Below are 26,777 nucleotides of genomic sequence, written 5' to 3'. Positions count from 1 at the left end.
CTGTCATGCTTCAGAGTGTGTCATATTAACTCAAATTATAAAATCACAAAGAAAAAGCCTATAATTACCATAGAAAAGTTTGGAGAGAAATATAAAAGTACTGAATGGTAACTCCAGAAACAGCCGTTATCGTGGCTATGGAAGGCACAATAGTATGTGGAATGCAATATTTCAACTGTTCCTGATGCCATTGAATGTGGTCCATTTATGCCGAATATTTAGACTAAGTGTTAGTTTGGCACCTGCAGGTTCCTGGAAGGGAACAGGGTCTCCATTTCACGCTGCAGTTAGGAGCCTCAGTTAGACAGAGGCGTGCACTTCACTGTTGAAAACCACTATGCGACTCAATGAGGAATAGACCCAGGAGTCCTTGAGAAGCCCCCCACGGCTTAGATCCAGAGAGACATCCATTCTCCTAGGATGATTGCTCCTTCAGACTATTATGGTATGTCCTCTACCCGAGAGAGATGCCAACAGCTGTTGCTAGAGCACAAATGAGAAGACTTTTACGCACTTTTGCCCTTCTGCCTTTCTGGAATGACTAATAGACGTCACCCCTCTTTTCGATCTGGGTCCTACCATGCTGTAAAAAAAAACATGAATCTGACTTTCCTTGTGAAGTTATTAAAGGCCTCCGGTTGCATGATTTCTCCCACTTTTGACCTCTGCTGGCACTTCCTGCCCATGATTGTCTTGGTTCTTATCACTCTCTCCCTTGTTAAATTTATTCTGAATATGTCTCATCTTGTCTCTTCTCCTGGTCTATCAACATCTTGGGAGAAGTGTGGCATCTTAAAAGTATTGGTCTGCTCCTGGTTACATTCACAGTAGAAATGTTTTTCCCAACTTGGGCTGAAGGATTATATCCTAGGACCCAAATAGAGCTTTAGGATGCTGCTATGGAGAAGCCAAAGACATCACAGACATAGTGCAGAAGAACTGGGTAGCCTTAATACCTAGCAGTTGGTAGATAAACTTCATTCATATGCAAGAGAAGCAGGGTGGTCACAATGAGGGAATAAACCCAAGGGATTGGCCAGGTGGCTCAGGACTAAGGGTAGGAAGACTCCCCTGGTGGTCAGAAGCCTTACTGTTGTTTTGTTGTGGTCTTTGATGTGTGGAAATGAGTGATTTCTCCTCAAGAATTTGTGATGGTTGACTATTTCCTCATGATAGTCTCATGAGGGTAAGCCTTATTAAAGTAACAGTTGCTTTTCTTTGTGTTGGTCCACAAAACAACTACAGTCTCACTTTCTTTACTTATGGTATGCTGGATTTGAACTCATTTTTCTTACTCCAAAGCCCCCAGAAAATTATTTGTGAGAAGTGGAAATGGATAAACCTAGGTCATGATCGACTGTTCCAAGAAGAATATTTGTGTTTTTGGATAGTTTGGGGTTCTTTTTGTTTTGTTTTGTTTTTCTGAGACAGGGTTTCTCTGTAGCTTCGGAACCTGTCCTGGAACTAGCTCTTGTAGACCAGCTGGCCTCGAACTCACAGAGATCTGCCTGCCTCTGCCTCCTGAGTGCTGGGATTAAAGGCATGTGCCACCACTGCCTGGCTGTATGCTGGATAGCTTTATGTTACTTGACACAAGCTTAAAATTATCTGAGTGGAGGAGACCTCCATTAAGAAAATGCCTCCTTGTTGACCTGCCTGTAAAGGAAGCATTTTCTTAATTAGTGATTGACAGCAGAGGGCCCAGTCCATTGTGGGTGGTTCTGTCCCTAGACTGGTGGTCTTGAGTTCTATAAGAAATCAGGTTGAACACACTATGAGGAATAAGCCAGTAAAGAGCACCCCTTCATGGCCTTTGCATTGGCCCATGCCTCCATGTTCCTGCCCTGGTTGATTTCCTTTGATGATGAACAGTAATATAGAAGTGTAAGGCAAATAAACACTTCCCTACCCATCTTGCTTTTTGGTGGTGGTATATTTCACTGCAGCAATAGAAATCCTGACTAAAACAGTTTGCAAAGCACTTTGGTGATAAAGAGTTACTTCCAAAACCAGTGGCTGTGTGAGATGCAAGCTAGACCATTTTTTTAAGAGGAACTTTATAGTTTTTATTTTTATTTTTACACTTGATATTAGTTAACCAGCTGAGGGCATCCCTGAGCAATACTAATTCTCTATCTCTCAGCGTTCATTCATTGCCTATAGGTCTTCATCTATGTGTGGAGCCTCAGGAGAGTTCCAACTTGCATACTGACATCTAGTTGGTTTTCTTATCACTCAGGTCTTGCTTAGGCAACCACATTGTTAGACGTCATGGATGCAGCTTCCCTGCCACACATAGTAAAGAAAGTCTCGCAGTAGATACCCTGATCTTGGGCTCTTGCCTTCTTTCCACCCTTTGTGCCATGATGTTCCGTGAGCTTTAGGCATAAGGGTTGTGCTGCATATGTATCAGTTGGGACCGGGCACCCCATGGTCAGTTGATCTCTATATTTTGGCCAGTTGAGGCGTTTTGTAATGGTCTCTGTCTGTTTCAAAAAGAAGCTTTATATGATGAGAGACAAGAGACACGTGCCTGTGGGTATAAACATAATTTTGTTGTTGTTTTCAAGATAGGGTTTCTCTGTGTAACAGCCCTAGCTGCCCTGGAGCTAGCTCCTGTAGACCAGGCTCAGCCTCGAACTCACAGAGATCCACCTGCCTCTGCCTCCTGAGTGCTGGGATTAAAGGCGTGCGCCACCACTGCCTGGCTAAAAATAAATTTTAAGAATACAGTTGGAGATCATATTGGTTTAGAAAAGTGGCCATAGTAGGTCCTCTGTCTAGATTCCATGGCCTCATCAGCCTCAAGGAGTTGACTAGGCTGACAGTAAATACCAAGTATAAAGTTTATGCCTATTGGATGGGCCTTATGTCCAATTAGACAGCCATTGATTAACACCAGAATACAAGGGCCACTATTGCCCCTTTAGGAATATCTTGCAGTGCTGGTCTTTGTTGTGGTTCATAAACATCACAGCTGGTTAGGACTGTTGGTTGCTTTTTTTTCCCCCTTGGCAGCTTGCATTGCAACTTCTGGTACTAGGAACGCCAATCTTCAGGGAGGAGGCTCCTGGGTCAGATCTAGCTATGTACTTCCAAGTCATGTGCTTGAATTCTAATCACGTCTTCTTTGCAGATGAAAACCTTATGTGATAAGAACAGAAACAAAAATTTGCATAGATTGGGGATAGAGGCTGGGCTTGTTTCCTTTAGAAAGAATGAGCTTTAGTAGATAAAAAGTAGGGGAGGGAAACCATGGTGATTAGAGACCGTCACTGGAGAAGTCAGTGTGAGAAATACAAGCAAATGAGGTGACGAGAAGTGTCACAATAGACAGATGACTTGAAGGGACCGTGATGTGATTGATACCTGGCTTTAATCGTCTGGTGCTTTTGCGAAGCTGGTGATAGAGAAATCTGCTTCTGGTGAAGATCTCTGATTTGGGGATAGGGAGCCACATCGTCTTCTCAAGAGCATTCTAGAGGCCAGCTCCAAGCACGTGGGCCTCTGGGATCAGAGTGGCCATCTGTCATGAGAGCATCAATCCTCTACTGAGAAGTTGCCACTGATGTACAGAGAGAGTAGAGGACAGAGTTCTGACTTTCAGACTTTAATGTGCCTACTATTTCCTGGGGATGCTGGTGACCTCCTGGTTCTGATCCCATAGCGCTGGATCCCTAATGTGTTTCTCAGCGCTGTCCCTGTTGCTGGGTCCGAGGGCTGCATTCTGAGTAGGGTGGTATTGTAGATAGCAAGGAAAGCTGTTGAAATAGGAGCAGCGGCAGGGCTGCGTCCCCGGCACCCGGCCACCCGCATGGCTAGCTTATGCCCGAAATAATTACAAGGAAACTGTATTCTTTTAAACACTGCCTGGCCCTGCTAGGTCCAGTTTCTTATTGGCTAGCTCTTACATATTGTTCTAACCCATTTCTAATATTCTGTGTAGCCCATGAGCTGGCTTACCAGTGAGGATCTTAACCTGCGTCTGTCTGGAGTGGGAGCATCATGGCGACTCTTCCTCTAACCTTCTTTCTCCCAGAATTCTCTTCTGTATACTCCGCCTACCTAATTTTCTATCCAATAAAATGGTCCAAGGCAGTTTCTTTATTAATAAGAAACTATTCCCACATCAGAAAGCAAACGTAGATCTGAGTCCCAGCTTTGGCTCACTTCCTGTGTGCCCACGATAAGTCACTGGCTTTGAATTTCCTCGATGGTAGCCAAAGGGGGACATGGACAAGGAAGTCCCTCTCCAGTCGTTTGACAGTTCTCGAGAGGATTTAGACCATTGTCTTAGTTTCATCTGGGTAACCTATTGTCCTTGGGCTTCGGTGTAAAGGTCTTGAAACATGAGTGTTTGCTTTGTTCCTTAAGCATGGATGTGTGAAGATGCACCAGCCAGAGTCTGTGGAGCAGTGGTTCTCAGCCTTCCTAATACCGTGGCCCTTTACAGCTCCTCATGTGGTGACCCCCAACCATAACATTATTTCATTACTACTTTATTGCTGTAATTTTGCTACTGTTATGAATCAGAATGTAAGTATCTGATAAGCAGGATGTCTGATCTGCATCCCCAAAGGGGTCATGGCCCATGGGTTGAGAACTGCTTCTGTAGCATGAATACCAGATTCCATTGCTATGGCATTGGGAACAGAGGGGAAGAAGAGAAGCAAGTCAGAGGCTCCTGCCCATGGCCATGTCTGTGATGTTTGAGAAGTAACTTTCCCCAAATCCTCCATGGAATATGAGTGTTCATACCTTTAACCTCTAGTGTTTTTCTATGCTTCCTAGATAGGAAGCTGACAACCCTGCCCACCCTAAGAGAACGCCTAGGCCACAGACCTCCAAATCCGTTTCTCGGAGACAAGATGTCTAGTTCGCTCATTACAACAATAGCTGCCAGACTTCTTACACTTATGTAATAGGTTTCTTTTTTTAACCGGGTCTTGAAAATGTGTGCATTATCCTTTAGGTAATAAATGAAATAAAGCAGGCCGAAAATAAATCAGCTTTGCGAAGCGAGGCTGAAGCTTTTCTACTAACTGCACCATGAAAAATCCTTCTCGTTGCTTTTGAAGCAGCTCATGGCAAGTGGCTTCTTTTAACCCTTTCTGAGGGCCAGGCTCATTTTGCAGCAGTTTCTACAGAGAGTCTGGCTTGACAAAGATGAGGTCTAGAGAGCTCCTCTGAGCACGGCGCATGTCCAAGGGAGGGTGACTGAGGAAGACATTACCATCCGATTGCTAATATGAGTGGGGTCACTTCTGCTTTCTGAGTCCTAATCCCTCCCCTGTTTCCTTCCCAACGTGTCACTCTACCTTCTCAGAGGGTCACTTGCCAACTGACATGGTGATATTAAACAAGGCCCTGTCTTTCGGGTCCTGGTGCTTTAACTGAGTGCTGGGGGTAAGAGGTGGTCTTGATCATCTAACGCAAACACCACCATCAGTTTCCTTTGTGTGCTATTAGGTCACTACCTCTCTTGGTTTTCTTCTATCTATAAAGTTTTATTAACAACTTAGAGACAGAATTTTGTCTAAAGTGTCCATCGGTCTGTGCCATGTGCAATGGGGCCATAGTTCTGCTAATTAACCGTTTTTTATTTTATTTTTTGGTAATGTATTTACCCCTGGGAACAGTGTATGACAAAGAGATAACTAGACACTACCCAAATATGAAATCCACCTATTTGAGTCATGATCATGGTTCTATGTGATCTAGTAAGATGTTTTCTAGGTTTGCAAAGGGTAAAGCTAGTATGTGTGGGGTGGCTGGGGTCAGATGTCAGCAAGAAATGACCCCATATCTTGTTTGAGTGCATGGACATTGAACGGAGAGAGTCCTTAGCCACCTGAACTGTTTCACCATGCAGTATTTTCTCTGTGTTCCCTAGCCACACCTCCTTCTTGGCACACGGAGAGCTATTACTAATACACGCGCGTGGCACATCTGTGGAGCCGTTACTGCTGCTGGATGGCTGTGTTTGTGTGAAATATTGAGCACCCTGTGACTATGCCTAATGGTTTCCCACCCTGTCCACTGCCACCCCCTCCTCCATTTAAAGATGTATTAACATCTCTTGTTCTACCTGGAGGGAAAGCTCTTTGATGCGAGACCGTGTAAAAATAAAATGCTCTTCTCGGAAAGTCTCTCACGAGACTGAGCATGGATGCCTCAGAGAAGTATGGAGCTACCTGCAGCTCAGGGGAGGGGCAGCCCTGAGAGCAGATGTAGGGGCCTTCACTGAGGTCTCTGTTCTGATTATAAGGCAGCTCTCTGGATCATGGACTGACCAGACCTGTAGCCCTTGTGACATCTTGCCAATGCCTCCCTAAGATCCGATTGAGACACCCCCCCCCCTTTATTTTTACAATGTATAGATGCTTTGGTCCTGAGAGACCCTCTGAGTTGTTTAAATATTAGTCTCAGCTCTTCGGGTTTATCAGCACAGAGGCCAGAGACTGCAGTTTCGCCTCTGCAAAGCATGGGCAGGGGCTGAAGCAGGCCATAGGGGGCTGCTGTCCTTTCAGCACCAAGCTTTCTGGAAGGGGCCTGGTGAGGTCACTGAAATCACCAGCAGCTGCATACTGTGCTCCAACTGGGATGCAGCACTCATTTCTGAAATCTCTCCATGGCCCTGTTGTACTGTCTTGCTGCCCACCTACCCACTGCGTCTTGGGGGAGAGGGGTGGCACATGTGAACAGAACACACATTCTTGACATGTTAGATTCCCGTGGAGAAGGACCTTCTGGGAAAGACTCCTGTTGCCTGTGGCTTTGCTATCCATCCAGCTTCCTATGCCCACCTCCCCGTGCCACCCCCTCCCACACCGGAGTGGGTTCTTGGTTGCAGCAGCAGAGGCTCCTGGGGCAGAGAGTGACATGAGGCAATGTCTGTGGCAAGGGGGGGTGTGTGTGTGCAGCGGCTCAGGAGGCACTGATTGGCTGGTAGTGAGGTAATGCAGTGCAGACTAAATGTGGCCACAGCAGAGCCGGCATCCAGGGTGTGCCTCCCCACAAGCTTCAGTTGCCTGCAGCTGTCTGAAGGACAAGGTCCCTGGGGCCTTCTGAGGCCCAGCAGAGCTGTCTGGCTCACCAGGTCTGGTTTGTATTGACAATATCTGAGGTCTGCATTGTCATTACTGTTCCCTGTCTCTCTATCTTTTAAATGCACCGCAGTTCTGCCCCTGGCTCCTGAGCCAGGCTTTCCTAGAGGAAGCTTAACAATACAGGCTTAGGTGCTAGGATCACTCTCTGCCCCGGTTATTATAAATGACAGTCTACACAGGTGCTGAGTGCAGGTACCGCTCTCGAGATAGCTTATTTAATGGCATACACCTTTCCTCTCCACGGGTTCTTCCAAGGACAATTTTACCTTCCTAATTGGGCAACGAGTCCATTCCCTTCTCCCCATTCCATAGTGTTTGGTTGTTCATGAATAAAGAATCAAAGAGTTCAAAAGTTGCACCATGGGTTACACCACCCTCTCATTAATAAGACACCTCTACACAGACAGAGTTGGCTCCTCACGATGAGTCTTTGGAGGATTAGCAGCTTCTAGGGACCATAGTTAGTGCAGAGAGAAGATGCTATATCAATTAAATCAACAGTAATTGAGTACCTTCTGTCTGCTGGTGTCAGAGGTCATGGGAATGAGGCCACATTGTGAAAGAGGTCATTTTTTTTTTCACTTATTCAACAAATATGGCATGGTTCTAGCGGGAGATCAGAGAGAGTGCAGATTCTAGTCTCCTGTAGGTCGTATTTCAGAGAAATATATACAGTTGGAAAGCAAGAGAACCATGCAGGAAAAAATATGTAACACAGTAGAGGGTGACTTCGGGATGAAGCTACTTTAGTTAAGTAGTCAGGGACAACTTCTTCAGGGAGATGACATGTTAAGCAAGCACTCAGTGAGAGAAATAAGAAGGCCATGGGATGGTATAGAGAAATTGCCCTTGCAGAGGCAGCTGCACAGCCAAAACCCTAAATCAGATTAAGTCTAAAAGTTCCTGGAGCGAAAAGAGCAGTCAGCCAGGAGACCTGGTTATACCAGAAGTACAGCTGGATGCTGTAACCATAGCACTTGGTAGGTAAAGGTAGGGAAATCAGGAGTTGAATGCTTGAATGCTATCTTTAGCCATATAATGAGTACAAGGCTAGACTGGGCTACATGAGATCCTGTCTCCAAAATCAACACAGAAAAATGTTTTTTTTTTATTTCATGTAGAAGGAGCAGCAATGGGCTCCTGAGAAAGCACACATGATATTGAGCCTTAGAGCAGGCTTCCTCAGGTCCAGTGGCACCTGGTTACTTCTGTCCAATCTCCCAAAGGGAATTGGAGTTTTGTGATAGCCCATCACAATATTCTGTATTCCAGAGGTGAGAGTTCTCCCCTTCTTTGGCACACACTGATTCTTCTGGGTAATGAGTAGAGAGACCCAACAGTGGCTGATATGAAGATGGACTGAGGGGGTGTCTGATGCAAATTCTTCATGAAAGCGAGCATCCATGGCTATGTGTTCTCAATTACTGCAAACTGTGTGTCACTGGACCTTACCTTAGTTAGCTCCTTAGCTCCACTCCTGTGTATACTGCCCTACTAGACTCACCTTGGATGAGGCAGCCAGGATGGTAAACGATAGAATTAGCATTTGAACAATTAGGATACTGAGGTTCTGAGAGTTAACGTTCCACAATGGCTCATCTGGAAAGAGATAGAACAGAGGTTCAAACTCACAAGGGAGATAGAATATTGGATATCTTGTGGATAGACAAATAGGAAGCTCTTCCTTCAAGGTGGCTAGCATAGGGCTTATCATATTGTGGGCTATAAATTTGCATAGTATTTTATATAAGGGACTGTGGGCAAAACCTTTGCTTATACTATTGGCAATGCATGAGGGGTCTGCCTGATAGCTAGCAAGTGAAGGTCAGAGATATAGTGTCTCCTAAACACTCTAAGGTGCCCATATGGCACAACAAACTATTTGTTCTCGGGTGTTATACTATTGAGCTGAGGAAACACTGGCTTGAAGTTCTATGGTACAAACAACTTTTGATTTCTGTCTTTCTTAGATTGGAGTTTTGGAGGTTACTGTATCTCTAGGCAAAGATTCAAGAACAAAATGGATATCTGAGGTTCTATCAGAATACTTCCCAACATGTTCTTTTTGCTATTAGTGAAGGGAGATCTTTGATCTGGGAGCATGTGTGTTCCTTGGGGAGGCAGGAGATCATATTCAGTACTGCATCAGCCCTGTGACCTAGTGAGGGTATTTATTAGCTGTGTTGTGATTGGTCCACCTGCACAGTGAATGTGGCAATACCTCCTTCAGCTACGGCTTGGAATTCCATGAAATAAGAGATGTATATGCACTTTTATCATACTATGTAAGAGTGTTATTACTAACCTTCCACAACAGCTTAAACAGAACCATCATTATTCTTCCCCTGACAATACCAATTTGCTGAGCCATTAGAATTCTGTAAATTATGATATTAAATAGACAAACTAAAGGGCCTATAGAGGCTACCTACAGAAAACAACCAATGATATATCTGGAAATTATAAAATGGAGATGAGACAGTAAATATGGAGTGGCTCCTCACTCAAGTCCATGGATTTTCTTAGCTCATATCTTTGTACCATGGTCACCTTTAGAGGGCTTATAATAGGTTCATTAGTAAAGTTGCTACCCTCCTACCTTGCCAAGGCTTCGAGAGCACAATGTAATTCTGTTTACACAATAGTTAATGAATGGCATTTGTAAGAAAATAGCTCAAGAGATGACTACATAATAAATAACAAGGAGGAAGTGGGTCCAAATCTGGCTAGTGTTTGAACTGGGATGTACAAAATTGGACTTTGGATCAACAGGCAGAGACATTGTAGAATAGTGGTTCTCAATAAATGGATCCCAAGCCCTTCAGTGTTTCCATATCAGATATCCTGCATATCAGATATTTATATTATATTCATAGCAGTAGCAAAATTACAGTTTTGAAGTAGCAACAAAAGTAATTGCATGGTCACCACAACATGAGGAACTGTATTAAAGGGTCGAGCATTAGGAAGGGTGAGAACCACTGCTCTGGAACTTTATCCCACTACATTTTCCTCTTCATTTCTCTTCTTCTATTTCCTCCCCTCCCCTCCTTTGTCTATCCCTCACTGCAAAGGTTCTAAGGCACACCGAGGGCAACACTTCAACAACTGCTCCAATTCTTCCTTGTTGAGGTTGAGGATAGCGAGGCCATCTGGGATGCCTGGATGCAGAGACCAGCCTTCTTCTGTGTGCGAGGGGTGGCTATCTTAGCAGTCTGACTTCAGGAGTTTGGAAACGAGCCCCTCGAATAAATTTTCAAACTGTCCGATAACACTCCTGTAAGAGAAGTATTTTATGTCTAAAATGCAAAGTAACAGCCTCTTTCTTCCAAGAAGCAGTATTTTCTCAAGTTTCTCCTATATGACATAATTAGAAAAACCGAAAAATCCCTCTCCCCAATTCCTTGAGCTAAATATGGGATCTTATTAGACTTAACAGGTCACTCAAAAGAACCAGAGCCAGTGACACACCAGGGAATCATTAACGTGAAGTACAAGGCACATGGTTCATCGTCCAAGCCCTTATGACACCTTTGCGTCATTTCAACCCAGAAAAGTCATATAGTAACTGCATGTCTTTGTTCCAGACTCCATATTTACTGACTAGTGGGACCTGTAACCCAAACTTTCTCCTTGTGTCACTGGATCACACTGTTCTTGTGACCCAAAGATACTTGCACTTTCGCAGATACCTGATTCTGACTGGATATGCATTAACACAACTCTTCTCTGAGGTTTTGTTTTCCCTGGGTTCTACCTCCATTCTCCCTTGTCATGGCAAAAAAAAAAAAAAAAAAAAAAAAAAAAAAAAAAAAAAAAAAAAAAAAAAAGCCCCTTGTAAGTTTCATGGGGAACAGGAATTGATATAACAAGATCCCAGGGAAACTCAGATCTGCCTCCTACGCTACATTGTTGGACCTTGGACAAGCAATTGCAATCTAATACCTCTAAGTTTGATTTCTTCTTTTGAGAAATGGTGTTGGGTTGGATGTTACCAAGAACCTTTTACATAGAATTGGGGGCGGGGGAGTTTACAGATAGTGTTCTGTCCTCCAATTTTGGTCAAAGAAGCTTTGTTTCATCACCAATGCCTTATCTAGTATATTATAAATATCCCCATCTTCGGAGCACTTTTAAAGGATATGCAAAGGGGGTAGCTTCTGGTCCAGGGTCTTCCACATTTCAACAGAGCCAAGGCCGAACTGATAGCAACGGCAGCTACAGTTGATGTCCTTCGCCATACTGGGGCCATCTCAGAAGAAAATGGCGGTTGCATCTTTTGACTGCCTGCTTCCGTAGAATTAGAAGGAAAGGAAGATTTTTAAACTCACCCTTAAAGTCACAGAACTCAAAAGGTCACTCTGGCTTACAGCTGTGTGTTGAAATAGGAGCGGCGGCGGGGCTGCGTCCCCAACACCCCAGCCGCTTGGCTAGCTCACGCCCGAAATAACAACACACAAACTGTATTCATTTAAAGAACTGCTTGGCCCATGAACTCTAACCCTTACAGGCTAATTCTCTCTCCTGGTCTAGCCCATTTCTAATTATGTTTGTAAGCACTCCAAGGTGCGCTTACCGGTAAGATTCTAGCCTAAGTCCATCGTGGTTTGTAGTTGCCTGGGAGAGCTGAGCATGGCGTCTCTTCTCCAGCAGAGCTGTCGTGTCTCTCCGGAAGCAGAGCAGAGTCTGACCTCACTTCCTCTTCCGCCCAGAATTCTATTCTGTTTACTCCTCCCATCTATGTTCCAGCCATGAGGCCAAGCAGCTGGTTTATTATAACTTAACCAATGAAATCAACAGATTGATATATGACACTCCCACATCAGCTGTGGACCATCTTGAACGCATTCGTTGACAAGACAACCCGAGACCACACAACCTTATGGAGTAGCAGATTTTAATTTCTAATTTCCACGGATAATTACCATAGCCTTCAAGGTTAGGAACATGGCATAATTCACTCCTCTCTGGTGATGGAACCTGGCTGAGGAACTCACTCAAGGCATGTGACTCTGTTGCCCTCTAGTGGTTGGAAGGAAGCAGGTTGGGCAGTGAGTCCTGTGTCCCCTTTTTCCCCCAAACACACCCAACCCTAGCAAAAGGTCCTAAAGTAATGGTCCGAAGACCCCTTTCAGCACGGCTCTTCATGAATGGTTATTTAGAAGGAAAAAGGGTTTATCTTACAAAATACCACAACGTTCTGTTTTGTTCACAGGGTCCCCAGCTTTGGAGCTGGGAGGCACCCCCTTCTTTGGAAATGAGATGTCCATGTCTGGGGTAGCTCAGGTACCTGAGACCTGCATTCACACGCGCACAATTGCTGTGCCACTTCTGCCTCAACTAAATGTTGTCTTTAGTAAACAGATATCATAATGTGGTTCTCCAATTAACACTTCCCAAGGGGAGCTGGTTAATATGGATGAGGCTTTTTAACATTTGGCTCTGAATTCAGAGAGGGTTCGATGCAGTTGTAACAGAAGGAGACAACATCTTGGTAATTGGCTGAGGTTTGCAGAGGAGCAAGGCAGTCTGGGGAACTCGCCGTATCTGGGACACAGGGTCTTTGCTGGATGTTGCAGCGGGGTAATCTAAGTGATTCCTTGGGCAAACTGCAAGTCGGGGCTAGATCACTCCAAGGTTATAGTTCTGGATGGGAGCTGAAGCAAAGAGTGACCTGTAGGAGATCATTCATGCGCTGTTGATCTTGGGCTCAAGTAGGTAGTTCTTAGTAGGGTTCTTTTACTTTGAATGTTATCCTCTCAACAGGCAATGGTAGATGATGCTGAAAATGAGGAGACAGGCCTCATACCCTATAGCGTTGGGAGCAAGTCTAAAAGTCTAGGAAGTAAGGACAAGACTCAATCTAACATATTAGTCCCCTACCCTTCATGCTAAAATTCCCCAACAGGACCTCTCTCTTCTTACTCCCCCTTCAACAGTTTAACCAGGGGAGAGGAAATGGGAAATATGACATTTCATCACTTTGTAAAAGGATTCGTCTTTGAACAGTGCCTTTCTGTCTACGGACAATTGGGATGCACCTTCTGCTGGCAAGGCTACTGAGGGCTTCAATGATTTTCTTTTGTAACGTGCTGCATTTCTTCTCCTGAAAGTGAGGAGCTTGAATTACCTTCCCTGCTTTGTATTAGAAATGGCATCCTACTTCTCGGCATATAGTTAACTGGTGCTTTTCAGTGCCAGTTTGCCTAGGAGTAAGCACGGTACAGATATTTCACAGAACCTGAGCTCATGCTCTCTTTTTGCACACTTCCTGATTCCCAGGCTTTATGATCATCTTTGGTTCCGCTCTCATTTTCTCCCTAGCCAGCCCCCATCCCTACTCCTGAGGCTGGCAATCTTCACGTTAGTCTTGTGACGGACCTGACAGATTTTAGACAAACCCTACCGCACCCCCACACAGATATCTCTTTACGCTTGAGAGACCCTTCCTTGTAAGCCAGCGATGCCTGGAAGTGACTCCAAGTTACACGTTGGGATGAGATTCAACAGACAGGAAAGAGGTTCTGTTCTTGGCTATCCTGGTTCTGACGCCCTCTTCTGGACAATCTCAGGTATGGTCTTGATCCCTGTGAGCCTCAGTTTAAATGAGCAGCCCAGGTTATCCCCAAGGACCCTAGACTGTTTTCAGGCACCCCTCTAGACATCTCCACAAATCTAATCCCACACCCAATCTCTGATCCACATGCCATGGCTCAGTCTCCCAGAAGAATACAATCGAATGGCGATAACAAGAGAGATTCATGTGCTTCATCAATTGCTGAATTTCGTACATCTTCCCTTTCCTACATTATCTCTCTGTCTACCTCTTTACCTTTACTCTGTCACTGAATCTTGCATCTTGATTAAGCCAATATCTTTCCAGACTTCATCTTCCTCCCTGTGCCAACGTCACTGCCCTTGTTCAGGATCCATCCTTCTTCTCTGGTCTCTGACATTTGGGTCCACGTGTTCAGGGCCTATGTTAGTTGTGTTGGTCTCTAAACAATATCTGGCTGTAGTTTCTCTGCTAAGTTTTATTTTAATGATAGTCACCAGAGAATCTTCAAAACAGAGCGTTGGGATAATATTGATGGAAATAGGAAAAGCCACAAACATCTTTTTTTTTGTGGGTTCATAGGTTAAAGAATTCATCTGAAATCTTATTTTCTGGAGTTTTTAAATCAATGCCCAGAGCTATTGTTTTTGGCCACAGGCAGCACTGTGGGAAAACCATAGGGCTCCTTGGTGGCAGCAATGGCCTATGGTGGCCAGCTTCTGGGGGCTTTTCATGCAAATTTCTTAACTTTAGAAAAGCAGAAATATTGTACACTTTAAGAACAAATTCTTCTTGGCACTGTCATTGTCTGCGATCTTAGTCCATTATGTTTGACAGCAAAGGTGCAGCTGGGTAATAGCTGTTTTATTCCATCTTCCTCCCGCTGGGTTTCTAACACGCGAGGTTTAAATTCCTCCCTTCGCTTCTCTTCAGAGATTAGAATCATACAATAAAAACATGACCACTCCAAAGTACGGCAAGTGCCACCTTTGCCTGCCTTAGGCTGGGATGCTAGGATAGACGCAAGTTTAGGATGTTCTGTTCTCTGTGCAACAAAATAAAGTCAGCTGAGAAGGGCATTGCCCATCGCTCACAGGGATGCTAAAAAACTTCTGACATACTGCTTCCAATATCCATGACAGATGGTCCATACTACAGAGGGTGCACCATGTTATGGCACCTTCAGGAAACATTTTTTTCTTTTAGAATACAAGTAGAGTATAAAGGCATCTCACTGGTAGAAAGTTGGATTGGCTTTCAATATTAGCTCTTATTTTAAATCCCAAAGAAATCAGCTTGCATGGACATGAATGGCTTCTTGCTTCCAAGTGTCCTGTGCCCTAAGTATTAGGGCCCATATCATTGTTTTATCCTGTGCTCTCCCTTTCTGCGTGGCCTATCATCCAGAAGCCTTTGGTTCCATTCTCATGACCACTGAGCAGTGAGAACTGACTTCAAGAGAGGAGAGTCAGTTCTTCCTCTTCTTCATATCCCATGTGTCATTGTGAAGTAGTAGTCACCTGTGTAGATTCAGAAAACTGTAATTCTCATCCATAGAAGCCAGAAGTCTGGGTCCTGAAAAAGCATCCAGAAAAGTGTTCTTTTTCTGGACGTTTGCAGCCCAGATAGAATCTCATCTCTACCCAAATTTCCAATGACCACCGAGTCTCCATGAAGTTCTGTGAAAGGTGTTTGACTTTGCAATCCAGCCAGCAGTGCTGTGAGTCCTTAGTGGGAGCTAATAAGGAGCAAATCATGTCTCATAAACTCATTGTGCTAGGGCTGGTTCCTTCCAGATGACATGTAGCCATGAGCCATTCATTTTTGTTGTGGCTAGTTGTCTTTGTTGCTGTTGGTTGTTGGTTTAGAAATAATAGAGAGATCATTTTGGGGAACATAGCAGCAGCAAGAACAAAAAGAAACATTCTTTGGTTAGATGCTCCACTCCGAGTCCTCTGCCTGGGCCTGAATGCTTGGGATGCCCAGAGGTAACTCCCCTGCCCTCCGTTCTCTGTTTCTCTCCTGTTTGCTCCAGTGTCATTCAAGGGTCTGCCTGCTTACTTCATAAGGCCCTTTACTTCTTAATCCGGCACATTTTAATTTCAAGCTTGAGGTTTGCAATCATGAGCCCTTTAGCTGCAATCCTGGGCTGCCTGCAGCAGCTGTGGGGTTTTCTAGCCAACTTCCTTGTCCTCTGAGGAATGCATCCGCTTTGACAGTGCCAGTTAAGAAAGGCCGGGCAACTAGAGAGCGTCCTGCAGATAATTCAGGGAGAGAAAAGAGTTGCGGGGTGGGGGTTAGGGGGACACAGAAGATGGATTAATACTTTTTCTTTATCACTTGGCATGTTAAACTTAATTATATTTCTTGAGAGACCTCTAAACAGTCATAATTAGGAATTATGGCAATAGCCACTGTTGCCTGGTACGTGTTCATTTTACTCTTGCCTCTTGGTGAATGTGGACTGCGATTAATACCAATTGGCATTTTACTAGGACAAGACCTCCCTGTCCATGGGGACCCTTTTGACTTTGGAAGGGTAGCATCCAGGATCAAGGGCAAATTGGCTATCTCCATGAGCTAAGGAAACTACCCTAGACTTGTCAGTGTCATTGGAAATGAAGTTGTTGGAAATATGAGCCACAGTCACGAAAATCAGAATTTGGCTCTCAGAATTTCTATTTCTTCAGTCTTTTCACCATCTTAAAAAATGTTTGCACAAGTATTTTATTCTTTTATTTTTATGTATAGGAGACAAGCAGGTCACAGGAATTTCCCAAATGCTTATGCCATCAAAACAAGGAATAACCCCAAGAAGGATGTGAAAAGGGAGGGGGCCTTTATCAAGGCTACGTTTGAATAACAATGAGAAACATGGAACTCAGTTAAGTTCCAGCGAAATTCTCATGAACATCATGAGACCCAGCTCTTCTGACAGTACACAGGGAAGCTGAGACCTACTGCTTTCTGACAGGGTATATCAGCCCTCAAATGGCTTTGGAAGAGCATCTTTATTCTGTTTATTTTGTTGGAATCTAGGGAAGTTCAGATTTTGCCTGGGCAGAGGGCGTGGGCACTTCCATTAGGACGTGCAGTTGTGGTCTCCATGTGGGAAGGTCAAAAGAAACCCCATTAACTCTCAAAATTATTCATCCTGAGCCACTCCTAAGATTCCCTTCAGAAGACCAATTTTCCACACTCCAAGTATTGCGAGCACCCCTCCCCTGCAGTCCTTACATAATGAGTGGACCACAGATCAGAGGCTAAAATACCTAGTCCTATCTCCCAACATGGCCTCCAAGGACATTCATGATCTCGTTAAGAAAAATGATACTTGGGAGCTTAGGGGATCCATAGTCACAAATTTTTTTTTCTCAGCTTACTTTCCAAAAAACATGGTAAGATATATTGCAGGCAAACGACTTTGATTTTTCAACATTAGCACCTCACCCCACCCCACACAGTGACTTGGGATTGTCTTTGGAGTTTCAAGTTCTAATCTCCCCTCAGGCCCCAGACAAAGCCTGCTGTACTGTGATGAGACATGTCACCTTTAATGTCGCAATCCCCCTTTGCCAAGAACAAGGAATCATTAGTATCTTGACATCTAACCGTATATGTTAAAACACTTCTTTGGAGCTCCAAGTGGGTTGGTGAACTTTCACTCCCAGCTTCTGATTGTGCCCTGTGAAAAAGGCTGAAGGAGATTGTCTGAGTGAGGTTGCTGGAATGTTAAAGGGAATTTAGAGGGGAGAAAATATTCCAGTGAGTAATATATATCGGTGTCTAGCCCCTAATTTGACATTCAGGTCAGATCAAAACTAACCTTGTAAAATCTTGAAATTTAATGTCATATAAGAAATGCGACTGGGCAAGGATCTTTATTACATCCAATCATGAAAGCTGCGTGAGGCATCAACTCTGGATATTTTTCTCGATCAAATCTTACTCATTTCACACCCTTTCCAAACAGAAGCCAAGAGTGCTATATTTGAACATCTATATCTGTTCTAATTTATTTTGAAAATTCAACAAACAGAAGCATCTCATTTCCCATGTGTTCCTCGGTAGAATAGTAAACCATATTTGACAAGTTGAGAGAGGCGTCAGTTCTCATTGGTGTACAAAATGTCTGTGTGTAAATATGGGAGCTGTGTTTTTAACGTAGATGGAAAAAATTGGTTTCTTTTAATAATAAAATGATTGTGGAGTTCAACAGATGAAGCCATCATGCCATGTACACATGTATGTGTCTGTTGTTTTTAATTTTCTTATTTTCCATTTGACCTTGCCCTATATGTATATCGTGTGCTTGCAAAGCATCTTTCCCCCACATCAGATGTACTAGGTTGACCGTATTCTAGACTGGCACACAGAGGTTCGTGAAAGCTCAAGTCTCATCCTGCAACATTGCTCTATTCAGCAGCGCATGGACTCCTCAGTGGGAGTAGCAGTTACTGGCTTTTTTCTCTTGATTGGAATGACTAATTACCAACATGTCCAGAAAATAGGCCTAGCGTTTATTCTGCAGTTGGTAGTGAAATATTACAAAACTTTAAAAAAAACTGTGACACATCATTGAGAAATAGGAGGCATTTGATTTGCCCAAGTCCACAGCATTTTTATCCTGACATGTTGTCCAAGGTACTCAGAGAATACTTGAAAGGGAAGACTCGCTACAGGTTTCATGTTTCTGATCCCACTGGAGCCAGGGGTTCCTTTCTGAGGACACAGTCAACTTGGTAGACATTTCTTCTTTAGCATTAGACAGAACTCTTTTTTTGATAACACTGCATATAAAATGTTGCAAAGCCAAATTATACCTTTTTTTCCTACGAGTGGAGTTGTTTTTCTAAAAGAATAATAAAATGCATAATGACTGTTTGGAAGTAATAGATATGTCCAAATGTCTAGACAGCGTGCTATCTTCTTTATATGAGAAACATTTTCCTTAGCATCCATTGTTTTCAGTTGTCTATCATTTCTCTGCTTCCTCTTCCCATCAGATGGTTCCTGGAGATTCTGGTTAGCATGCCTATAATTTTCATAACAACAATCCTCTCTCTGTTGTACCTTGGACTGTCTTAAGCTTTAGATAAGTTTGAGAGGTGTGAAGCAAGTCCTCCATCTTGACTTTAGAAGAACACTTTAGAATATCTGGTAATATGTATACATTGAGAAACATTCACTCCAAGAGAATGGCTTTTGTACAAAATTAGGAGTTTGTGGATTCAGAGCCAAATACTATAATATGGATTCATTTCCATCTGAGCTTCCATGGGAAAAACACTATTGTCCCCAGATCACGTCTTTTGAGCTGTCTGACTTTGTGTGTGTGTGTGTGTGTGTGTGTGTGTGTGTGTGTGGTGTGCGTGTGAGAGAGAGAGAGAGAGAAAGAGAGAGAGAGAGAAAGAGAGAGAGAGAGAAAGAGAGAGGATTCATTTGGTTGTGGGTGTACAAACGTAGAGATAAAACATGAGTGACATTTTTCAGATGCTATGCAACTTGATTTTTTTTTAATGGTTGGGTATCTCATGGGTCTTGCCAATTATTTTAGACTGGCTGGCCAGTAATCCCAAGAGATCCCCCTTTCTCCGTCTACCACCCCAATGTTAGGAATAGAAAGCACATGTCACCATGCTTGGCATTTTACATAGGTTCTGTGGATCAAACTCATACTCATGCTTGTGTGGCAAATACTTGACAAATGGAGCTATTTCCCCAGATCTTACTTTCTTTATTAATGTCAAGGAACCAAAATCCAAGAAACCAAGCAGGAACACCACGTTGACGTTGTCTCCTTTGGCTTAGCCCTTCCACTGGTCATCATTATGAGGAATGAAAGGGTGCAAGATCCATGGTTTAGGTCAGTTCCACTCTCATGAACTTGCTGTGGTCTTGGATGTGTGACTGGGCATCCAAATGTGTAGAGGGCAGGTGCTTGTTCTTGGTGACCTTCTCATGGAGAGCTCTTAGATTTATTCCTATGACAATTTTCATTTAAGTTATATTTACTAGTTCCATTCTGGTAGGTGATGGAAGAACCAACCATGATACCTTGCCATGCTTCTTTAAAGCCATTGTTTGTAATATACTTCCTATGAATATGTTAATTTAAGAAAATGGCAACCTCTTACACATAAACTCCATTATCCACAAAGCCCTTGGCTGCTAGAGATGCATGTTGATAGGGCTTTTAAGACACTAGAATAGAAGAGCTGCCAAGCAAACATTCTCAAGTGCTCTTCTGGGTACCAGGGAGCCAGAGAATGATGATCATCAAGAGACCCGAAGATTTCGGTTAGTGTGTAAATGATGTAGGTAGATTCTAAGCTTTGGGAATGGAAATATAAAAAGGAGGCTGGAAGGAAAGAGATGTTTTCTAGGAGAAAAAAATTTAAGTCATGAAGAGATCCAGGGATACGAAGTAGATGGTAGGCTACAGCAACCTTGGTGGAAGTAGTTTTGGTCAGTATATATCTTAGATCTAGAGCACCAACCTGCTAACCACTGACTCCAGGGGAAACAATGCAGCCTTCTACGTGGGTCTCAAATGTCACAGTTTCTCATTCCTTCAAGGACACACGGATGGGTATAGAGATGTCTATTGTGTTCTGAATATCCTAACTAGGAAAGCCCTCATCTAAGACAAAGACATAGTAACATTGCATCTTCTAACACTGCTGTAAAGAATGACCGTATCCCAGAGGTCTCTGTATTACAGCACTCCTCTCTATTGTTTCTATATAAATAAATCTACTCCCTTGTCTGTGTATGCTTTCAGGTACATGCTCATTTATAGTCTGGTTACACCTGTCCTAGTTGGCCATGCTTATTGAAAAGTACTGTTTGGAAGCTGCTATATGGTATGGTATACTATTTTATGGGCACAGAAAACCTTATCCCTTTGTCAGTGGATCTGTTGTACTTAATGTCTCTTCAGATTTATAAAAATATATCTTTGTCAACTAAAATAGAAATTGTTTTCAGTAATCACTTAATGACAGCCCACAGTGTGCCAGAATGTGGAACTGAGTGGTCCTGGCTCAGTCCCTGTCCTGAAAAAAAAAAAAAAAAACAACTCACTGTGAAATGATAAATACTGCCATACTGATACATTTCGGGTGGAGAACACTTAGTTAAGGAACACATGGCATAGACTCACAAAAGAATGCTGGAGAAAATAAGGCTTGAACTATGGTTTAAACAGTGAATAAGACCTAGAAAGGAGGTGGGTGCATTCTGGGAAGAGGGCTTGGCTTGTGGAGGCCTGTGGCAGACTGCCACAGCTGGAGCGATAGGTGGATCAATAGGTACCTGGCCAGATGAGGCAACATCATTACCCCAGGTATCAAGGATGCTTTGGCAGGCAGGGATGGGGATGAGGATATCGAGAACAGCCTAGGCCAGATCACAAGGGAAGTCAGATTGTAGTGTTCCAGCGTGGCTTAGGTAGGATGGCAATAGGACGATGACTTTGATTTGCCAATGGAAACGTCACTCTGCCTGTAATTTTAAGACAGAAATGCAGATGGGTAAGATGGAGTTAGGTGGATCCCAGAAAGTAACCTCAGGGAGAAGAACAAGATTGAAGTGGTGATGAAAGTCATCCCTAAGTCAAGGTTCTACTAAACGATGCTATTAATTAAACTTATTGCTTAGGGTGTGGTCCTGTAAACCAGGCTCTGTAGCAGGCACACCGAAGGCTGAGGTCAAAATGGAGGCAGAAGGATATCATGAGCATAGGCATTGAGTTGTTATGTATTTTGTGTGGGGTTAATGCAGTGCAGCGCCTAGGCACTTGAGGGTTGACAGACATGGGTATGGTCCCCAGCCTGGCTCTCTTACTAGGTGTATGATCTAGTGCATCGTTGTTGATCTTCCGTTTTGCTACCTGCTGGAGAGGATATTAATACCCAGAATCAGATAGTGCTTGTGCAAGTTCAGTTAGAAAGTATCTACCAAGCACATTTACTTTTTTTTTAAATTTTCATAAGTGGTTAATTAAGAGTACAAAAGGGACGAGCATCATAGAAAAGGAATGGCATGGGCAGGGTACTAATTGGCCTTGTTGTGTTGGGAAATCAATGTGTGGTCCCCTGGCAGCTGGCTCACAATGATCAGGATTCTTGGGACGCCTTTGTCCGCAAGCAAGAATATGCTTATGATATAAAGTAGGGGTGAACCAGGGAGGCTTAGGAAAGGAGAATTAAAACAGAGGATGAGATCACAGGAAAATGAATCCACAGCAAAGAGAAGAGTAGGAAGACGAGAAGGGGAGAGATTGCCCTGCAGGGAGTTATATTTGGGGAAATAAGGAGCTTCGTCAAGTTTTCAGTCTTCCTGTGCTTTGTTCTTAACTATATTAGATTAAGCCAATTTCCAACCAATGTCTGTGTAACTATCATTTAGAAATATTTTTTTTTAAGTTGAGCCAATGTTTATAGTGTAGAATTTTATCCAAACATAAATTTCTGGATTCTGAAGGAAAAAAATCAAAAGATTGAACCATCAGCTTCCTCAGGGATGCAAGGTTGCTGTTCCCGTTGAGTGAGAAAATAGTTTACAAGTTCTCTGGAGAACACACTATTCTAGGCTCTGAGCTGGTCACTCGCTCTTGTTTTACTGCTCAGTAACCCAACAATCTGGCTCTGGTTTTGTTAAAACTTGCCATATTGGGATAGTCAGTGGTTTCTGAAACTACACATTTGATAATTCTTTATTAAAAAAAAAAGAACACATTATAGAAAAGGGATTGTGGATTGTGCCAAGGCCTGAAAACCATGTATTTAGAGAAATGAGACTTCTTTATTGTGTACGCCAATCAGAGATCCAGCACTGTTCTCTGAGGTTGGCATCAGGGCAGAAGCAGCGAAGAGAGGGAGAATGGTGTTTGAGCGAAAGGAGGGAAACCTGGGAACTCACATCCAGTGAGCTCCGCGAGTCGGGGCTGAGCGTACCGCAGAGGAGAATCTGCTACTGGAATATAGATGGTGTTTGCGAAATGGCTGATTTATCAGGAACAGGCAGAGTGTGACGAACCCGTTTTCTGCCGTTCTCTCTTTTTCTTTTTTATTCCTGCCGTGTCCCTTGGCCCTCGGCGCCGGCCTTCTTCTCACTCTACACCCTGACACCCCAACCTCTCGCAGCGCTTGCTCCCCTTCTCTCCGACCCTCCTCCTCTTCACCAGCAGGTTCACCACCAAACAACTGGGTTTCCATGGCAACGTGGAGACAGCTGAAAAATGGCAACTAAATGCAGCTGCCCCTCATTTAATATCGACTCTGGCACTGACAGAACAGATAATGGGCAATAACACGCCATTATGTTGTGGGAAAATGAAATGCTTCAGCAGAAGGCTGTCGTGCTGGGGGATTTATTTGTTACTGGACCAGCACGGGTCTCTCTCCACAACCCTTCCTTTCTTTTTATTCCTCCTTGCCTGCAGCAGTTCCTCTCTTCCCCTTTTCACTCCCATTGCTCCTTTCTGTATCTTCTTTTTTTCCTTATTTCCCTGCGGTACTTTCCCCCTTTTCCCGAAGCAATCGTGGCTTTGCATGGACACATGCACATATAATAATAGCAATTATTTGCATAACGACTTACAAGTCACAGAGTACATCCAAACACACTTTTCCCCAATCTGGCTGGCGAGACAACTTTGTGAGACAAGTAGGGCTTGCATGCTGGTAAGTGTTCTGTTGCTTTTAAAAAGGGGCTCAGAAATGTCGAACAGTTTGTCCAAATTTACACACGTAACTGTCAGAACCTTCATTCCAAGTTAGATGTTCTGCCCTGTACACAGGATTCTTAACTATATGGAGACTGTCCTGTTGCCAGTGTCTGTTCATATCAGCAGGATTATGTTTTATTAATAACTACTATCAATCTTTAGCACAAGAACAAACCTTTCACATGTCTAAGCCTTCCTAAGGTCTGTACTTCTCTTCTTCCATTTCCAGACCCTTGGAGATGCTCCCAATAAAATGGCATTAACTTGTTGATAAGAGTGGATTGCTTTTCGTCTTTTAAACCCAATGTACCTGTCTACCCAATGCCACCCATGGTATCATCATGAAATCATGATATACAGAAGGGACATAGCATAGTATGGCTTAAAACTGGGACATTTTTGTAGCTGAGAATCACCCCCCACCAAAGAACATTGCACCTGGAAGCAAAGGGACATCTTCACTGAACTGAACAGGGAAGTCCTTCTCCATTGCTGCTGATTAATCATACTTTGGTAAATCTTTATGCCTGGATCTTCATCAAATCTATGTTTGATTACAAAATATGGTGTCATGCACTTTCTTGACTGGAGCAATCCAAGATTTTTTTTTGTAGAAAAGATTGCAAATGGGAAATTCCAATAGTGTTTTCATTTCAAGTTGTGACTGCTGCGGGAAGAAAAAAAAAAAAAAAACAAATAACCGAAATTTCCCATGGACACCTGTAGGAGATACAATATAAGCAATAAATATAGTGGTTCTTTTTTTTAAATCATGGAAATTATGTATGTTGGTAAAGAGAGTAATGTTTGTATTTTACAACAAAGGTTTTGACCTATAATCGGTGAAACTGTTAAAAATACACACAAAATTTTTATAAGAACAAGACAGTGCAGTGTAACAGTTCAACCCGCAGGGTCTGAACATAGTAATCTAGGTTTTCACCCTACTGATTTCCAAGTCTGTAGACCGGAAAAAATTACTTTTATTCTCCTGGGCTGTGGTTTTGAAGCGATGATTCACGTAAGAAATTGTGTTCTGTATCATTCCTGTTAAGCCTAGGATTCTTTTTATTTTAACCTGTGTAAGAATGAAGACTGTCCTTATTTGTATTTTATTTTGTTTTGTTTTCATTCTTCAAAAATCCCATACATGTACTTAATGTACTGAGACATTTCACATCCTGGTATTGTCTCTAATCCAACTGCACTGAGCTTCTGCTTCCCGACAAGCTGCCCTCTTACATTCAAGTCTTTTCTTGCTATTGTTTCTGTGACCTACTGTGCTGATTAGGGTTGTTTGCATGAACATAGTTGGGGGTTAGTTACCGGATCATGGGCAACTCACTAGTGGCTTCACCACAGAAGAAAATGACTTGTCCTCCCCCTGATAGCCAACTGCCAGTAGCTCCTCAGCAAAAGGCGGGGCCTCATGAGCCCCTCCCCTTTCCATGAAGGAAGGCTGAGGGGTTCAGTCTTGCCTAGGCCTTGTACAGGAAACCTCTGGTACTATGCATGCATGAGGGTGCATAAGGGTGATGGTGCCGTCATATCTAGAAGATTGAACTTTCCAGGACTTTCCCCAATTCTCCAGTTCTTCTATTTCTGCTTCTGCTCCCAGGACATTACATGAACCTGGGAGTGGATGATAGGGTGTCCCATTTAGAACTAAACATTCAATAGTCATTTGTGTTTGGTGCTTTGGTCCATTGGATGTTTCTGCCTTCACTGATCCCTGAGGAAAACAGAAGTTTCTCTGACCAGAGCATCAGTAATCTGAGTTTAAACACAGATGTCTACAAATTTTGAAAACAACTTCACCCCATGTCCACTTAGTAATACAGTAATAGTCCCCTTCCTCCAGCCTTCAAGGACCTCCAACCTACAGGCTTTTGACCAGGTCATCAGGTAAGACTTTCCATCTGTAGATAAGGTCTCAAACCCACCAGAAATCAGTTGGTTACACCCGAAGCAGTACTACCACAATTGCATCTAAATTTTCTAGTTCAAATCCTGGTTGAACCTATAGCAAGTCCTTGGTCAAATTCTAACCCTCTTACTAATCTTGTCTTATCTCCCCCTTGACTTACTTGATTTCCTTAAAACTTTCAGTGGTTTTACTGTCCTCCTTCAGCTAAATCTATGATTGGCACACTATGAAGGCTAATGGCCCTGTGTCTGCTCTAAGAGTTCTATTTTATTCTTAACACACCCAAAGTGACAGATTTGGGAAACGAGTATTCTGAAGCTTGAAAAATATTTTAAAATGTTTTATCATTTTAATAAATTTTAAAAATGACATCCTAGTATTTAGAAGACTGTTCAGACACTGCCCCATTATCAGATTTTAATTCATTATTCAAGGAATTAAAAGAATAATAAGTCCTTTATCTGGCTGCTGGAAGTTTAGAAGTTCCGAAGCAACAGTGAATCTAAAGCTAGTCACAGATAAGGAGAACACAGCTTTTAAAACCAAAGAGAAAAATTTCCCATAGTCCATGTACTTTCTTTCCTGGGAAAGGAATGGGATTAGTGAGGAATTTAGACCCTCCTTTGAATATCAGATAGAAAGGGCTGTGCTGTGCGAAGCCAGCACATGGAACTGATGGAGAATGTTGTTGAAAGGGATGGTAGAAATGCCTTGGGGGCCACAGAAAATACCAGGACAATCACTGAGGGGGTATTTTAAGGTATAAACCATGGTCTTATAAAAATCGGTTTAAAAGAAAATAGATCTTAAAGATTTATCTTGTTCTGAACGATTTGTGTGTTGGGGAGTGAGAGGAATGTACACACGAGTGTAGATGCTTACCAAGGCCAGAGAAGGAAGCCGAGTCCCCTGGAGCTGGGGAAACAGACAGCTGTGAATCTGAAGTGTGTGTGCTAGGAACGGAACGCAGGCTATCTGGAAGAGCAGTGTGTACTAACTGTTAATCCATCTGTCTAGCCCAAGCATCATCTCAAATCAGGAAACACTGACACCCAGAAATCACAGAGAATGCACTAAGTAGACTTGCAGGGACCAATGCCTCTCCATAATTCCGTGAAAACACCAGATCATGAAATTCTTGGCTTTTTGACTTAGATCTTAGAAATCATCTTTCTCGGAGTTTTCGAAGTGTTTGCAGTGCTGTCCTAGTCTTCGTGAGGGAACTGAGAGGGAACAGAGAGCCAACTCTGAAACAGGTTGCAGTTTGTAGCCCCTCTCGTTGTGTCTGTGTGTGTGTGTGTGTGTGTGTGTGTGTGTGTGTGTGTAGAGGCTAGAAGTCAGTATTGAAGGATGACACCCACCCTGGTGGTTTTGGTTTTGTCTTTGAGATTGAGTCCATCATAGTCTTGGAACTCATCAATTGTGCTTGGGCTGCTCCTCAAGACTTGTTTC

The 26,777-nt window shown here is 43.2% G+C and overlaps 1 protein-coding gene across 4 annotated transcripts in view; it reads left to right on the top strand.

Moving 5' to 3' along the window:
- Positions 1–26,777, top strand: part of Nrxn3 (neurexin 3) — a 1,514,195-nt gene that overhangs the window by 330,106 nt on the left and 1,157,312 nt on the right. The window lies entirely within an intron of this gene.

This window comes from Alexandromys fortis, unplaced genomic scaffold, assembly GCF_014885135.2.
Source record: "Alexandromys fortis isolate MF-2015 unplaced genomic scaffold, M_Fortis_MF-2015_v1.1 scaffold_47, whole genome shotgun sequence".
NCBI classification, from domain to species: domain Eukaryota; kingdom Metazoa; phylum Chordata; class Mammalia; order Rodentia; family Cricetidae; genus Alexandromys; species Alexandromys fortis.
This window is presented reverse-complemented; position numbering and strand designations above follow the sequence as displayed.